This window comes from Nycticebus coucang, chromosome 3 (genome assembly GCF_027406575.1).
Source record: "Nycticebus coucang isolate mNycCou1 chromosome 3, mNycCou1.pri, whole genome shotgun sequence".
Lineage (NCBI taxonomy): Eukaryota > Metazoa > Chordata > Mammalia > Primates > Lorisidae > Nycticebus > Nycticebus coucang.
Window position 1 is genome coordinate 15,975,724 of NC_069782.1, and position 15,372 is coordinate 15,991,095.

At 38.6% G+C, this 15,372-nt stretch overlaps 1 pseudogene; it reads right to left on the reverse strand.

The window, feature by feature from the left end:
* Positions 1-14,671: 14,671 nt before the first annotated feature.
* On the reverse strand, positions 14,672-14,939 carry LOC128582606 (60S ribosomal protein L37-like; annotated as a pseudogene).
* Between the last annotated feature and the right edge of the window lie 433 nt (positions 14,940-15,372).

Here is a 15,372-nt window from a genome sequence, read left to right on the forward strand (position 1 = left end):
GATAAATGGTATCTGTTAACTTGTCTCTGACTCTCCCCACACCTGTAAAATGAAGAGGACAATAAATTCATTATAGTTTTTTTTGTGTGTGTGCTGATCGAGAGAGATGGTGGGTACCAAACTGTGAAGTCCTGTACATGAAGCAGAAAATACACACGAAGTCAAAACATACAGGTGAAACAAAAAACACACAAAAATGATTTTTAAATGCAAAACAATGAGGGCAGTGGAACTAATTTTTTTTTTTTTTTTTTTTTTTTGGAGACAGGAGTCTCACTTTGTCGCTTTCAGTAGAGCGCTATGGCATCACAGCTCACAGCAACCTCAGACTCTTGGGCGTAAGCGATTCTCTTGCCTCAGCCTCCCAAGTAGCTGGGACTACAGGTGCCCGCCACAAGCCCAGCTATTCTTTTTTTTTTTCTTAAATAGAGACAGGGGTCTTGCTCTGGCTCAGGCTGGTCTCCAACTCCTGAGCTCAGGCAATCCATCTGCCTTGGCCTCCCACGTGCCGGGATTACAGGCGTGAGCATCGCGCCTGGCCAGTGGAAATGAATATTGACTGTTAACAGGGCTCAGAAAAGGACATGTTAACCAAAGAAAGCACCCTGGAAGAAGGTATTTGACCAGATCTTACATGGAATGGAATAAATACAGTTTATGGCTTCAGCTTAATCATTAAGTCCTCTTAGGCCACTGTGCTGAGACTATAGAGATGCTTTAGCTTTCCAGAGCATGAAAAGGAAATTAAAACAATCATATCACCTAAACGAGTGGGTTGGATGATTAGCAGGATCTTTGGATTATTCCCTATACATCGTAGGTGAAGGAATGGATGGGTACCTCTATTGTTACCACAGAAATCTCTGGCTTTAATAGTGTTCTTAATATGTGACCTTTCAAGGTCGAACTCCAGGCAAAATTATGAAGGGCATAATTACATTTTGTTTCCTCCCCTTACACAGGAAAATTTAATTATCGTAGCCACTCCTGGGAGATTTTGCATTTTTACAGTTATGAAAGCCATAATTCAGAGCAATAGTTGAATCTATTTTATAAACCAACCAAGGTATGAAAGAGCTCCTGTGAGAGGTTGTGAGGGGCCTTCTGAAAATACAAGTTTAGGTAGTCATGCATTTCTTGTAAGTCTAATCCTATTCATATTTGTTGCATCAATTTTGTTTTAGCCTATACAAATGAATAGCACCACTCAGTGCCTACCTACTCCTGGGTCTAAGATGAGAATAAATTTGATCTTGATGGAATGGCTTCTATGCAAGGCCATTACCATCTTGATTCCAGATACCCTGCTATAACAGAAGGAGCTTCAAGGAAGTCAGACCTTAATCTTCATTTTACAGGCTGAATTCTTGATTCCCATTCTGTGAAATCATTTTCTTAGATTATTGAAATATTTAGTTATGGATGTTATTTAAATGTTTTTCAGTGTCTTAAAATAGTCCTTCGTGTGTCAGGGAATAACTTACTTTAACAGAATAAGTTCCTTATACACATGTATGAATTATGTAGTCCCATAAATGGCTGAATTTTCCCCTAGTTCAGCGGTTCTCAACCTGTGGGTCCCGAGCCCTTTGTAACAACGAAAATACATTGTGGCATTAGGAAGGTTGAGAACCACTGCATTGGTTACACACAAAGAATCTTTTGCCTGTTGAAAAACTAGAGAAGTTAAATGTTACATTGCTTAATGTGGTGGGATAGTTCCATAAGTGAGGGCCAGAAAGAAGCCAGAAACCAGAGACATGAAAGCAAGAAATAAATTACTCACAGGCTGATAGTACATTGAAGTTTAAAGAGATTTCAGGCCAGCTTTCTACCCAACACATGGATCTACCTCATATCATATGAACAATAATAGTTTCCATTGTTAAGTTGTCAAATGTTATTTCTTCCCAGTATTTCTCTGCAGACTCATTTAGGTGACAAATCATTTAAAGGTCCACATATTTCCCTGTCTTTTACCATGTATTCATGAATGTAATGCATTATCCTGGCATTTTGAGATGAACAATAAACAGCTCTGTATACCAGCCTAAGCAAGAACGAGACCTGATCTCCACAAAAAATAGGAAAAAATTAGCCAGTTATGGCAGCAGGTAATAGTCCCACTACTCAGGAGGCCTAGGCAAGAGGATCACTTGAGCCCAAGAGTTCAAGGCTTCAGTGAGCTATGATAACACCACTGTGTTCTACCCTGTTCTACCCAGGCCTGTCTACTTAGACAACAGAACAAGAACCTGTCTCAAAAAAAAAAAAAAAAAATCTGCTTTATGTAGTTACCACCTAATGTAAGTAATGATGCTTTTCTGTCCTCACTCTCTTACTGTTCTTTGTCTTTCCTATTTAGTGGGCTATTCTTGGTTTTCCTTTTCCTGTCGCAATATCATCCTTAATTTTTCCTGTGATGTAATAACTAAGAGTTATTTGACATAAGCTCTCAGCCTCCATCATCTCATTTTTTTTCAACAATCCAATGAGGTGAATACATTATCTTCCCTATATTCATATAAGGAAATTGAGGTAAAGAGAAGTTATGTAATTTACCCCAGGTCCCACAACTACTATAAGTAAAGAGCAGAACCTAGAATCAGACTCGGTTTGGTCTGAATCTAGAGCTTAACCACTGTGTTCTGAGAAAGAAACCAGCAGTGCTTGAAATCCAGTAGATGATGGCACAGGTAGGCTATGGTGTTTTTCTATTGAACAAAAACAATTTTTGTGGATATCAACATCAGACAAGGCCCATCCAGGGTCATAATGGATCAGCACAAAAATCAGACTACTCTGTAGTCATGTCCGAACATAAAAATTTGAATGCTATCCAATTTACCAAATGGAATGTAGAAAATGACAATGCCTAACTAATATAAGTGGCTGTTGCATCTTTTATCAGCTACATGATAATGAGCTTTAGCCTCATCGGGCCTTCCCTCTTTCTAGGTAAGATTTACTGAGATACCCAATTATAGAATTGTCCCTACTTTATAACAATAGCCTACTTAGATAAGAATTGTCCCTACTTTATAACAATATCCTACTTAGATAAGAATTGTCCCTACTTTATAACAATATCCTACTTAAATATAGAGGAAAGTTCTACTTCCTTAAAGTCTTCACCAAATTGCCTACTACAAACCCAAATCTTAAGTCCTTTCTAACACCCTTGGCCATGGGAGATACCCTATGGCTCCCCGTGGGGTGGTCTCCTTTGCTGCAATGAGTGGTAAGCTCAATTTAGTCAAGCACAAGTGTATTCCTGGTGATTTTGGCTAGAGAGCTTTGATAATTCTTCCTGGGATATTCTATCACGTATTTCTATGGAGTGGAAAGTATACTTCTTAGGCATTCCTTGCCAGTCAAAGAAACCAGAAACTGCCCTTCCATCTCTAATCATAGAATTGTCACAACAAAGCTGGAAGGTTTCCACCCTTTTTTATGGATTCTCTAACAGTGTCTATTAAGTGGAGCTTTATTAAAAAAGATAATGGAAAGAAACATGATGCTGGAATAATTAGACATGATTTGTAAAAAAAAAAAAAGAATTAAACACATGCCATATAGCATATGCAGAATAATTCAGTAATAATTCAATAATACCAATGGTATCTCCCATGGCCAAGGGTGTTAGAAAGGACTTAAGATATTTAAATGTAAAAATATAAGAATTTTATTAGAATATCTTTGTGATTTGGGTTAGGCAGATATTTCTAAGATACGGAACATGTTATCCATGCAAGAAAGAAACCATGCATTTATAAAGCTCTTGCTCTCTGGATGACACTTAAGAAAATGAAAGGACAGGCAATAGACTAAAGATATTTGCAAAATATGTATCTACTAAATGATTTATTCAGAATATATGAAGAATTTTCTTAGAAGACAACCCAGTTTTAAATTGTGTGCATAATTGAATGGTCACTTCAAAGAAGATACAGAGATGGCAAATAAGCAAATGAAAAGATGCTCAACATCATAGTCACTGTGGGAATGCAAATTAAAGCTACAATGAAAATCACTACTTGGTTGAAATGAAGATAATTCCAGTCAAGTGCAATTGCACATGTGTCATTTGAGTCTAGGAATTTGACACCAACCTGAGCAGCATAGCAAAACCGTGTCTCAAAAAAAAAAAAAAATCCAGGCTCAGTGCCCATAGCTCAGTGGTTAGGGCACTGGCCACATCTACAGGGGCTGGCAGGTCAGAACCCGGCCTGGGCCTGGTAAATGATAACAATTATAACCCGAAAAAAGCCGGGTGTTGTGGTGGGTGCCTGTAGTTCCAGCTACTTGGGAGGCTGAGGCAAGAGAATCACTTAAGCCCAAGAGTTTGAGGTTACTGTGAGCTGTGACACTACAGCGCTCTACTGAAGGCAACATAGTGAGATTCTGTATCAAAAAAAAAAAAAAATCCAAATGCTGTTGAGGATGGAGAGCAACTAAAACCCTTAGACACTGTTGGTGAGAATGGGAATGCAGAAAGACAAACACTTGGAAAAATGGTTTGCCAATTTCCTACAAAATTATATATGGGTGTCCATAAAGTTCATGTGCAATTTAAAATAGTTATGACTTTGTAGTATATGTGGTAAAATTTGTAAAAAGGATTAGAAAGCTTAACATCTGGGACGGGGTTGTCTTTAGAAATTTTGTTTTTAGAAATTTAAACTAAAAATTACTTATTTTTCAGAATCACTGTTGACCCCTGTCTTCACTACAAGAGAAAGTAAATTATGTTCTTTGCTTGGTTGAACTGAAATCTACCTCTGCTGTCCAAAGAAGGTTTAGAACCCATTACAAGAAAGAAACACCACACAGGTATTCCGTATCCAAGTGGATTTAAAAAATTAAAGAAACGGGTTCTGCCAATGATAAGCCATAGTCTGATAGGCCATAAGAAACTGTAATAGCCATAGAAGATACCTTTGAGGCAAGTCCAAGAAAGTCATTAAGACAAACATCACTAAAGCTGAGGCTTTCAAAGTCTACTATGCATAAGATTCTGCAGAGGTTTCATATGAAAGCGTACAAAATTTGAGTACATCAAATGTTGTTAGAAGAGGATTATCAGGGTAGCCCCATATACCGAGGGTGGCGGGTTCACACCCAGCCCCGGCCAAACTGCAACAAAAAAATAGCCAGGCGTTGTGGCGGGCGCCTGTAGTCCCAGCTGCTCAGGAGGCTGAAGCAGGAGAATTGCGGAAGCCCAATAGCTGGTTGTTGTGAGTCCTCTGACGTCATAGCACTCTACTGAGGGCGGTAAAGTGACACTCTGTCTCTACAAAAAATAAAAATAAAATAAAAAAGAAGAGGATTATCATGGATGACTAACTTTCAGTGGCCAGTTCAATAGAAAACTTAGCAACAATGATACATTTTTGAGTAATTTAATATTCTCTGAAGAAGCAACATTCTACATTAGTGGCAAAGTCAACAGGCATAATTGCCATATTTAGGGAACTGGAAATCCACAGGAAAGAGATTCTCCCCAAGTTAATGTGTGGTGTGCTTTGGGAAGAAAATTGAGTCATAGGGCCATTCTTCTGTGGTGTTAATGGTGATAGCTATTTGGAGATGCTACAAAATTACTTTATTCCTCAACTGGAACAATTAGGACTGATAAAGAATACAGTGTTTCAACAAGACGGTGCTCCTTGTCACTTTGCTGTGCATGTTAGACAGTTCTACATGAGAAATTTCCCTAACAGATGGCTTGGAAGAGGTAGACCATTTTTTTAGCTTCTGTGTTCACCAGATTTGACTCCATTGGATCTCTTTTTATGGGAACATGTGAAAACTAATGTTTATTCAACCAAACCTCGATCTTTAGAAGACTTGCAGCTAGGATAACTGATGTGATTGGTAGTTATTACTGAAAATCAGCTTGAAAATGTTTTCTAAGAACTATAGATTCATACTATCCTTCATATTAGTAATGATGGTAGATATGCTGAAAATTAAGAACAATAAAAAATGTGTTTCTTCTTATCCAATTTACAGATTCTATCACATATACTTACAAAGTTACAACTATTTTAAATTGCACATGACCTTTATGGACACCCTGTATACATATTTACCATATGGCCCAACAATCCCACTCTTAGATACTAAATACCCAAGAGAAATGAAAACATGTTCACACGTAAACCTGAGCATATATTTTATAATAAGAACTGGAAACACCCTTGATGCCCTTTAATTGGTGAATGGATAAGCAAATAGTGGCACATCATACAATGAAATCTAATCAGCAATAAAAGAAACAAATCACTGTCACACAAAAATAAATTTTAAATGTATTACATGCATTCTAAGTGAAAATGCAAGACAAAAAGTCTGCACACTGTATTATTCCATTTACATGACATTCTGGAAAAGGCAAAACTGGGAAAAGAAATCAGATTGGTGCTTGCCTATAAGGCTTGAGAGAATTTGGGAGGATGATGAGAGTGTTGTGTATCTTTACTGTGGTGTGGGTTATGCAATGTATGCATCTGCCCAACTCATAGTGCTATACACCCAAAAAGCAGTTTTACGATATATAAATTATACTTTAATGATCCTGACTTGAAAAAGATGCTGAAACCAAGGGAAAAGAAAAAAAATGAGATAGGGCCACCTGGCACCATGAATGTGAAGACTGCTCTAGCGGTGAGCAGCCATTTACATTCATCATGGGCAGCACTTCACAGTAGTCTTAGTAATACAACCTAAGTTTGAAGATGCTAAATTTGCTTTTGTGTTTTTGCCTAACTGCTTACCACACTTGACCACCTTTTGCTGCTCTCAAGTGCCCTTGCTGCTACAGTAACCAGGACAGTAATGTGAGTACCTCAGTTTGAGTCTACTCTGGTGGAATGCTAAAAACATGTATAGCTTGATTCTGGTATAAACCTTGCTCTTCCTATTTGGCTGTTTGGGTTTGTCTGGACTCTTTTTGGTAGTCTCCCTCATTATGTAAAGGAACTGTAGCCTTTGTTTCTTACAACCAGGAGAATTTAATCAAAACATCAGGCATATCTTCTTCATCACTTGTGTCTAGCACTAAAAGCTCAAGGATAAAATGTTAACTTTAAGGAGTTTATACTCTTGGAAAAAATGAGACATATGCACAAACATTTTACAAATCATTAAAGGATAATACAAATGTCAAAATAGTGAAAACATGAGGACTAACTGAATGCAGAAAAGATGGAAATGGTTGTTGACTAGAGAAAGCTACTGGAATAGGGAGAAAAGGGAGGTTATCCAAGTGCTGCGTGCCTACTGTTACAAGCACAACTGTCAGAAGACCAATCACAATTTTTCTACCTGCACCAAGTATCAATGTTAGAATGAGGGAGGAAAGCCAGGTACATGCGCCTGTAGTCCCAGCTACTTAGGAGGTTGAGGCAGGATGATTGCTTGAGCCCAGGAGTTGAAGTACAGCCTAGGCAGCATACCAAGACTCCATCTCTTAAAAAGAAAAACCCACCAACAAGGGAACTGGTAATAAACTTCTTCTCCTTCATCTTGGGCCACAGCACCCAAAATGGTGGCAGAACTCATCCAGCATAACCCTAATCAATGGTAAAGATTTATATGGGGATTGGTGAATATGGAAAAGGTGGAGCTTTAAAAAAGGTATAGAGTAGAGCAGCCCCAAACTGAGATGTAGGGTCTTTATTATCATCTGCAATAGCTGGCTTGAAAGAACATGGGTGTTTTTACCATGAGAAGGGAGGTTTACTGAGTTAGCATTTTCCACATGACCCCAGAAAACACTACCATTTGGGATCTGGGTGAACTACAGTAGGCCTGTGATTGAGAACTGTTGCCCACCCCATGGCTTAGCAATGCTGAATGCATTCTGAGGGGCATGGTCCCTCTTTTACAGGTGAAGAAAAGCCTAAGAATATATATCACCTTAAATAAAGTCTTGGGCTAGATGTGGTGACTCATGCCTGTAATCCTAGCATTTTTGGGAGGCTGAGGTGGGAGGATCACTTGACCCCAGGAGGTTGAGGATATAGTGAGCTAAGATTGGGCCACTGCACTTTGGCTTGGGTGACAGAGCAAGAAAAAGAAAAAAAATAGTACTCTGTAAACAGGGTGTACAAAGTATATGAATTTCTTGTAAAAACATATCAAACACTTTGCAAAGGCAAATGAATTCTAAGAGGAAGAAAACCTGTTCAGAGGTACCTTCTGAAATCTGTCCTTTATATTCACATTGACTGTAAGGGAAACAGCCACCACTCCTTTCTCAGAATGTGAAGGAGCCAACATTAATCTCTCCCTAGATCTAAAACTGCCAAGTTAAAATTTGTTATCTAACTGCTTGACCCACTTTCCTTCCTTACTTTCAGGGCACATCCTTATATGGGTCTAATAGTTTATTTGCCAAGAGAATAATTAGCTTTTCATAGCCTCTGTGCTAGTTAATAGTCTTAAAATACAGGACTAGTCCCAGTACCAGTTGCTTCTTAGAAGGGTAGATTATAGGAGTGACAACATTTGAACAGAAATATGTCTGTCAGGGAGCTAATGTTGCCTTCGTCACCCTGGCTCAGTTGATCTTTGGTGGGTTGCCTTAACCATGCCCCTTGTCCTTCTCTCAAGGTTTCTGACATAACTAGGTAGAGTGACTTTCTCTTTGCTCCTGTAAAATGGTAAGCCATGTAGGCTTAGCTTAGCTGCTGGCACCTCTCTTCTCTTTCTTTGGGGTGCCACACCATCGCCCTGCTCTCTTTTTCTCCCTCTCTTTCCTCTCTCATTCTTCTTCTAAAAAGACAAAAGAAACTTTTTTTTAACTTTTATACAAGGTATCCATAAAGTTCATGTGCAATTTGATATGTTAAATTGTACATGAAATGTATGTCCACCTTGTATATCCTTATCTCTGTGTGAGGAATTGGAGAATTCCTGTGCCATGAGCTCTTCCCTGACACCACCCTCCTACTCCAACACCATCTTCACTCTACATGGGTCATGAAACTCCATAGAGCCCCCACCCCCACCCCCGACATGGGTATTTTCCCTCAACCCTGTCTTCCTACCCTGCTGTGGAAGCCTACCTTGCCAGTTCCTTTTAATGGCCTTGGACTGAATTTTTCACAAAGAGAAGGAAAGAGGAAAGAACAGAGAGAAGGGGAAAAGGGAAAAGAGGGAGCTTATTTTAAGATATGAAAATACTTTTTAAGTTTTTAAGTATAATACACAAAAGCAAACAAGTCTATCTTGTGAAATTACGAGTATTGGCCAGATGCAGTGGCTCATGCCTGAAATCCTAGAACTCTGGGAGGATAAGGAGGGTGGATCCCTTGAGTTCAGGAGTTTGAGGTCAGCCTGAGCAAGGGTAAGACCCCATCTCTACTAAAAATAGAAAAATTAACCAGGTGTCATGGCAGGCACCTGTAGTCTCAGCTACTTGGGAGGCCAAGGCAAGAGGATTGCTTGAGCCCAAGAGTTTGAGGTTGCTGTTAGCTAAGATAATGCCATTGCACTCTACCCAGGGCAACAAAGTGAGACTGTGTCTAAATAAATAATTAGTAGCACATATTGATTTGTTGCCATTAAGGTAAACTTGATTGTTACATTAGTTATTGCATCTGAAGGCAGAATTGGAAATTTATCCCAGTGTAAGACAACCATGATTTACATATGTATTGGCCTGGATTTTTTTAATGCTAGTTTCCACAAAAAAATGGGTTTTAGAGCTGTATGACCTATTTAGCTAAAAATAAAACATGAAGTGGCACTCAAGAAGGAAAGGTTTATTAACCAAAGCTCAAGAATCAAAATGAATACTGATGAACTCACACCTGACAGATGTTACTGACAGTTTTTAAATGCATACTCCAAAATATAATATCAAGAGGACCATCTTTATTTGTCTTGTAGATAGAGAATTTGACTAAATTACAACATGATTGTATTAAAAGTGCATTTGTTTACACAAATAGTGATTGTAGGAAAATACTTAAAATAATTTGCCAATGAAGCAGATTCTAATAATAATCCACATCATCTTAGATTTAAAATATGTGGTTTCATAAACAAATTCTATCAAAGAACTATCTGGGATCTAGTGGGAGGAGGCTGACGTGGCCTCCACTGAGCAATGTGGTGGGTGGGGTGGCTGTGTGGGGCAAGGGCCAAGGCCCTGAGGACCAGCAGTGAGGAGAGAACTGGAAGCCCCATGCCGGCACCAGGGACCCACCTGCCCATGGGCTGAGAGGCTTAAGATCCCACCCAACCAACCACATGCATGGCCATCTAGGCCATAGCCCCCAACATGGGAGTGAGGGGAGAAGGGCACCAGGAGAGAGGGAATGGGCAGCTTTCCCAGATTGTGTAGCTGTGGGAGGGTGGCAAAATCTACATTTTTACCAGGGGAACGTTAGCCCTCCCTAGATGTGTCTCTCCCTCGAGAGAGCCAGCCACTTTCTCACAGGGGGTTTTCCTGAAAGTCAGGGCCAAATACATGGGTGTACCTTATACATGGGAGTGCATTACACATGGCAAAACATGGTTCTTTTCCATCAAGGAAGGGAGCCTGAAAAATTGTTCAACATCATTTAGTCACTAAATAAATGCAAATCAAAACTACAGTGAGACTTCATCTCACCCCAGTTAAAATGGCTTTTATCAAAAAGGTAATAACAAATGCTGGCAAGGATGTGGAGAAAGGGGGAGCCTTGTACGCCATTGGTGGGAACGTAAATTAGTGCAACCACCATGGAAAACAGTATGAGGGTCCTTTAAAAATAGACCTACATTATGACCCAGCAGTCCCCCTGCTGGGTATAGATCCAAAGGATGAGAATTCAGCTTATTGGAAAGACATCTGCATTCTCATGTTTACCGCAGCACTATTCATGATAGTCAAGATATGAAATCACCTAAGTGTCCAGTGAGTGGATAAAGAAATTGTTGTACACATGCATGGTGCAATATTATATAGCCACAAAAAAAGAAAAAGCCTGCCACAACATGCATGAAATTAGAGAGCATTATATTAAGTGAATTAAGCCTGACATAGAAAAAAAACAACTTACATGTTCTTACTCATAGGTGGAAGCTAAACATTAAAAACAATTGATCTGATGGAGACAGTAGATCAATTGTTAGTCAAGACTGGGAAGGGGGGATAGAGTGGAGATGTTTAATTGGCATAAAAAGTTAGAATGAACAGTACTTGATAGCACAATAAAGTGACTATGAACAATTGACAAGTCAAAGTATACTTTAAAATAACTGAAAGAGTGGAATTGGAATGTTCCTAACACAAAGAAATGATAAATAGCTGAGAAATGGATACCCCAGTTACCCTGAGTTGCTCCACATTGTTCGCCGGCATCAAAATATCACATGTACACTATGTGGAGATATAAAACTATTATGTACCCATAATAACTTAAAGTTTAGAAAAGGAGAGGAGTTAATTCTCTTCCTACCTTTGAATGAGAGCTGGGCTTCCAAAGAATGGGCTATTAAAAGGGTAGGAAAAGTGTAACTTTGTGGTGGAGGAACCTGGCTAATTGCACTTCAGCCGGGTGATCAAAATTAACATCATCAATGATAAGTGTTGTTAATATCATGTGAAGAGAATGACACTCTCCTTCTGTGATTGTTCAGTAACCCATAACCCAAGTCTGTACATGAGAAAAATACTAGACCCCAATGGAGGGATATTCTATAAAATAAATGACTAGTCTCCTATAAACTGTCCAGATCATCACAAAAAAGGAAAGCCTGATGAACTGTTGCAGACTGCAGGCACCTGAGGAGACATGACAAGTAAACATAATGCGGTATCTTGGATGGGCTCCTAGAATAGAGAAACAACATTAGAAAACAGCTAGTGAAATCCAGATAAGATGTGGCGTTAGCAGTCGTGTGTCAGTGACTCAGTTTTCACAAATCTGTCATGAGATACACAACGTTAACCATCGGGTAAACTGGACGAGGGGTGCACAGGAACATTATCCTTGTGATTTGTTTGTTAATCTACAACTTTTTTCAAATTAAAAAAGTTATGGAGGGAAGGAAATGAAACAATGCAAATACTAGAAGAAAACAAAAGTGAGTTTCTCTATTGGAGTGGGAGAGATTTCTTAACTATGCTTCAAAATTTAGAAGCAATAAGGGAAAAGATTGATTGATCTGGTAAGTCTTTTAAAGACTCGTTTTTATTTTCTAGGGTTACCATAACAAAGTACCAGAGACTGAGTTGGCTAAACAACCCAAGTTTATTTTCTCCTGATTTTGGATGCTACAAGTCTGAAGTCAAGAGATCGGCAAGGTTAGTTTCTTCTGAGGCCTTTCTCCTTGGTTTGTAAACAACTGTCTTCTCTCTGTTTTCACAAGGTCCTTCCCTTGTGTCTGTGTCCAAATTTCCTCTTCTGATAAAGACATCAGTCATATTCGATTAGAATCCACCAATAAGATCTCATTTTATCTGCAACTTACATCACAAAGGGTTAATGTTCTTAACATGTAAAGAATTCAAAAAAATAGAAAAGAAAAAGACCAAGAATCATATACAAAAATGAACAGGAGATATTGAGTAGATGGTTCACAGAAAAAAATGCAAAGACATGAGAAAATATGCTTAACTTGTCTCAAAATAAAAATCTCATTTTCCACATATCAGATTGGCAAGACTCCAATTTTGACAAACATATTTTGTTACCATGTTGTGGTTAACAGGCACTTTCATACACTGTTGATAGGAATGCAAAAATGGTACAAGCCTCATGCGGAAGGATTTAGCAATATATAGCAAAATTACATAAATGTTCTTTGACCTGGAAATATAACTTTCAAGAATTTATCTCAAAGGCTCACTGGCAAAAATGTGAAAAGATGCACACACAAGATAATTCATTACAGCACTGTTTGTAATAGCAAAAGACTGGGAACAGTCCACATGTTCATCAGCAGGGACCGGTGAGTCAGCTGCGGTGCATCTGTGTAATAGAATCGTAGGCACCTGTGCAAAGGAATGAGGGAAATCTCTGTATACTACCATGGAGTGATTTCTAGAATATACCATGAAAAGACAAAAATTAGGACAGAAAAAGTGTACACTTTAATATGTGACTGTTCAAGAAAGAAAGGCGATTAAAAATTTACCAAAGATTACTGAGTCCTGTCAAAAAGACTCAAGAGCCAGACTGAAGAGGCTTCCACTGGCCAAAAATGGGACAACTTGAGCATCAGTAAAAATGACAACTACAGTGGAGTGGAACACATCAAATATCATTAAACCCAAGAGCTTATAATGTTATTCAAACTAAAAAACATTTTTGGAGGTTACAAAAATCTTTCTGAAAATTAGTAAATAAAGGCATTTGACCTGTCTTTCTTATATGAACTGTAGTTCAGGACAAATGTTGATGAAAGAAATACTTCTCTTTATAGAAGTATCCTGGCTAATAAAAGAATTAATAAAATTAGAATATCGCCATCCTGCAAACTATTAATAAAATATTGAATGTGCCAGTGTCTTTTTTTGTAACACTCAAAAAAAGACAACCAAGTAGAGAGGAAGGGAAGGGTAAAAACCTCCCTAACAGATACAAGAACAATATTCAGGTGACGGGCACACTTACAGCCTTGAGCAAAGCATTGCAAAGCTATCCATGTGACAAAAACATTTATATCCCCTTAATATTTTGAAATTTAAAAAGTACTTTAAAAAAGGACAAGCAAATATTATCTCCTGATGGAAGTAGACACCTTTACCTCTGATGAAGGATTTCAAACTGGAATCTGATTAAACCTCCAGATATCAGAGGTTTTTAAAAACTACAGGGACAGAGGGAAGTATGTTAAGCAATACGGCACAAGAATACAGTCAACAAATCCAGACACTGAGAAATTGAAAAATGACCATTTAGCCACCAAACGAACCACAAGAAGAAAAAAAGGAGGGAGATGGAGGGGGATATACTAACCTATAGATTAAGAGATTTAAGAGTCATATCAACTAAATGAATTTAGGGACCTCGGTTGCGTCCCATTTCAAACCACTGAGAAATTTTAACACTGACTGGATATTTAATGATACTAAGGAATTATTATTTTTTAGTGTGAAAGTGATATTGTGACTGTTTTTTAAAAGACTATTTATAATTTACTATGTACTGTGATATTGTCGAATTAAACAGCCTTATAAGCCGGGATTTGCCTAAAAATAATCTGTGGCTGGGAAGAGTTGGTAGAGGTCTAGAGGATACAAGATTGGCAGTTAGTTGATAATCATTAAAGCTGGGTGATGTGTACATGGGGGGAATGTAGGGTTCAATTCTCTCCATTTTTGTATACATTTGAAATTTTTTTTTTATTTTTAAAAACCAAAACATTTATTGCATGACTAATTGTTGAAATTCTTAAGATGAGGGCAGCACCTGTGGCTCAGTGGGTAGGGCGCCGGCCCCACATATCGAGGGTGGTGGGTTCAAGCCCAGCCCCTGCCAAACTGCAACAAAAAAATAGCCAGGTGTTGTGGCGGACACCTGTAGTCCCAGCTACTCGGGAGGCTGAGGCAAGAGAATCGCCTAAGCCCAGGAGTTGGAGGTTGCTGTGAGCTGTGTGATACCACGGCACTCTACCGAGGGCCATAAAGTGAAACTCTGTCTCTACAAAAAAAAAAAATAATAAATTCTTAAGATGAACTGGATGCTGCAACAGCTGCCCTCTTGGGTTTAGGCGTTGTTCCTTCATGGAATCCATGCCTGAATCTGTGGTACACAGTTTTTAGGTGCCTCATCCGACCAGTCCCAGTGGTATTTCTTCTTTTAGCCTTGGCCCTCCAGCTATACTTTCTCTTGCACTTGGCAGGATAGCAGGTGGTAGGCCTTAGAGCCACAGCGGCGGCACAACGTATGCGTCTCATTCCGACGCTTTCCAAACGATGACGTTCCCTTCGTCATGGTGCTTCTGTGGCCGAGACCTTGAAATTTTTTATAACCTGTTTGTTTTATTTAAAAGGAACTCAAGAGCCTACTTAACGTGGTCCTTATCGGCAAAGGGAGGATTATTTGAACATTATAAAAAATAACTTCATATATTCATTAAACCTCATGTCAATAAAAATACTATTTTTTTAAATCTAGGCAAGCTGGACCCGAAGTTAATATGAAAAAATAAATAAATAAATAAACAGGCAAAAGTCTCCAAGAAAACTCTAAGAAAGAAAATGAGAGGAAACTAGTCCTATTTGGTATTAAACATGCTATGAAGTATCAATACTTAAAAGTGTGCAATACAACAGTGGGCCAACAGAATATAATGGAAAATCTAGAAGAAGGCCTAGGTATGTATAGGAATTTTCTGTATGATAAAGGTGACACTTTCATTTTGTTG